We start from the raw sequence: 3,250 nt of genomic DNA on the forward strand, positions 1-3,250 counted from the left end.
TACAAAGGGTAGGGTGTGACAAAGTGGGGATTGTGCTCCTTCTGTTTGCTTTGTTACCTTGTGTGTGATTCCCACTGTCCTGCGCTGCTCTGTTGTACCCACGTTTCCCTGGGCACTGCACTGGTGCCTGGCTGGGGATGGGAATGTTGGGTGAGGGAGGCTGCCCCAGGCTTCCCCATTGTAGCACATACCAACAATAGCCCAGGCTGTCTGGTAACCTGAGCCTAGGTGGGGGGTGCAACCAGGTGACACCTTGCCTGGAATCTAAGCAAAGGAGGGGGTGGGGCTGCCTAAAGGGCTGAGAGCAGTTGCTGGGTGTGTGAGCTCCCTGGGCCGGGGAAGGATGCAAGAAGGGGGCCAGGGCAGTGGCTCTGGGCCCCCCTCCCGCCATGGTGGATTGCACTGACTGCTCCTGGTCCCGGTGTTAGCAAGTGTGAGCTACGCTGTGTGGCTGCCAATGAATAACCCTTCTGTTCGACGTGCCGGATGAGAGTCAGTCTGGCTGTGGAGGGGCGTGCAGGGCCCAGGGACTCTCCCACACTCTGTGACAGTGAGGTCAGTAGGGACAGAGCCTGGGAGGGGATGTGGCGATTTTGCCCAGAATTTAATATACTCGGAACTGACCTGTGCTCTCTCTCCAGAGTCCTTTGTTTCACTTCAGGAAGGGGATCCCTGCAGAAATGAGTGCGAGCTGGGCCGGGAGCTGAGGGTGGCTCCCTTCGGATGCAAAGTGGGGCTGGGATTTCTCGTCAGCGGGTGGACAGGGTTACCAGGGCGTGACTCGGTTTATGCTAATCCCTGAACCTGTGGTATTGACGGAGCCCTCTGCAGACAGGGAGGGGCATGGGAGTCTGATTGTTATGTTGTGGGGAGTATCACAGCATAGGAAGAAATCAGTGGAAAGGCAGAGAGCTGGAGTAGCTGCAAGTGTCCATTTTACTGTATAGCACAGAACTAACTAGAAGAAGCCCAAACCAGCTGGGCTGACCCCAGTGTCCTAACTCGGTTACTATAACAACAAGATCTACATCTACAACCCAATACACAACACTAGTGATCTGTCCTCCCTAGTGCTGGGTGGCCCTGCTGGGATCCAACGTTCCCAGAGGGCGGAGGCAGAAGTCAGCCATATTGGGTGCCCTGGTCTCTGTCTGTTGGGCAGCTATGGTCTTGGCCATGTTGAGTGGCCTTGTGTGGTGCTCCTCTCCGAAGGGTGTCCATGTTGGACACGAGGCAGCCATATTGGCTAAAGGTGTCCTTGGCTGTGCTGGAGGGTACAGAGGGTAGACATGCTGGTCTGTGTCACCAGAAAACAAAGGAATCCTCTTACGGAAGAACAAATGTAACTGGGCATAAGATCTGTGGGCAAAAGGCCATGCACACTGAGCCCCAAGTGAATGGGTTGATTTTTAGGTGACACAGGGCCCCTCAGGGTATGTCTATACTACAAAGTTAATTCGAACTAACAGCCATTAGTTCTAATTAACTTTCATAGGCGCTACACATGCGCTTAATTCGAACTAGATAAACCTCATTCCACGAGGACTAAGCCTAGTTCGAATTAAGTAGTTTGAATTAAGGGCTGTGTAGTCACTTAATTCGAACTAGTGGGAGGCTAGCCCTCCCCAGCTTGCCCTGATGGCCACTCTGGGCACCACCAGGGAAACTTGTCTGCTCCCCTCCTGGCCCCGGAGCCCTTAAAGGGGCACGGGCTGGCTACGGTGCCCGTGCCAGGTGCAAGCCTGCCAGCACCCAGCCAGCAGACCCTGCACCTGGCACAGCACGAGCCAGCCACCCGCTGCCACCCAGCCCTCTGCCTCTTTCCAGGACCAGGCTGGTGACTCCCAGGAGCCTGCCCGGGATCGCAAGAGGCGGGCGCCTGACTGGTCTAGTGCAGAGATTTTGGACCTCATTGAGGTTTGGGGGGAGGCCTATGACATCCACGACCTCCGCACTAGGCACAGGAATGCAGCCGTCTAGAGCAGGATAGCTGCCAGCCTGGCCACCAAAGGCCACATGCGAACCCAGGAGCAGGTTTGCAGGAAAAACAAGTTGGTCCAGTGAGACACCCGACCCTGAGACCTGAGCTTAGAACATAAGAACATAAGAATGGCCGTATTGGGTCAGACCAAAGGTCCATCTAGCCCAGTAGCCTGTCTGCTGACAGCGGCCAACACCAGGTACCCTGGAGGGGATGGACCGAAGAAAATGACCAAGCCATTTGTCTCGTGCCATCCATCTCCAGCCTTCCACAAACAGAGGCCAGGGACACCATCCGTACCCCCTGGCTAATAGCACTCCATGGACCCAACCTCCATGACTTTATCTAACTTCTCTTTAAACTCTGTTCTAGTTCTAGCCTTCACAGCCTCCTGTGGGAAGGAGTTCCACAGGTTGACTATTTGCTTTGTGAAGAAGAACTTTCTTGTATTAGTTTGAAGCCTGCTACCCATTCATTTCATTTGGGGTGTGTCTAGACTACAGGGTTTTGTCGACAAAAGTGGACTTTTGTCGACAAATCTATACCTGCGTCCACACTGCTTTTGAGTTATGTCAACATAATGTCGACAAATCTCAGCAGTTTTGTTGACGTATGTAAACCTCATTCTACGAGGAATAACGCTTTTTATCGACAGAGTTCTGTCGATAGAAGGCATTATCGCATCTACACTGTCCTTTGTGTCCACACTGTTATGTCGACGCTCTTTGTCGACAGTATCTGTTGACAAAACTTCTGCCGACAAAACCCTGTAGTCTAGACATACCCTTGGTGTCCTCTAGTCCTTATATTATGGGAACTAATGAAGAACTTTTCTTTATGCACCCTCTCCACCCCCTCATGCTTTTATAGACCTCTATCATATCCCCCCTCAGTCTCCTCTTTTCTAAGCTGAAAAGTCCCAGTCTCTTTAGCCTCTCCTCATATGGGACCTGTTCCAAACCCCTAATCATTGTAGTTGCCCTTTTCGGAACCCTTTCCAAGGACAAAACATCTTTTCTGAGGTGAGGAGACCACATCTGTACACAGTACTGAAGATATGGTGTACCATAGTTTTATACATCCCCTCTTCCCCTGGCTTCCCCCTTCCAGCTCCCTCCTCCCAGGTTTCCCTCTCCCCTCTACCACTCTCTCTCTTCCCCTCTCCCACCTCCTTTTCCCAGTCTCCCCAGAGGTTCATCCCCCCCTTTCACCCCCAGTTTTGTTAAATAAAGAGAGTTTCTATTTTTGACCACACATGTCCTTTTTTAC

The sequence above is a fragment of the Pelodiscus sinensis genome, chromosome 30 (assembly GCF_052426305.1).
Source record: "Pelodiscus sinensis isolate ZL-2025 chromosome 30, ASM5242630v1, whole genome shotgun sequence".
In the NCBI taxonomy this organism is placed as follows: Eukaryota; Metazoa; Chordata; order Testudines; family Trionychidae; genus Pelodiscus; species Pelodiscus sinensis.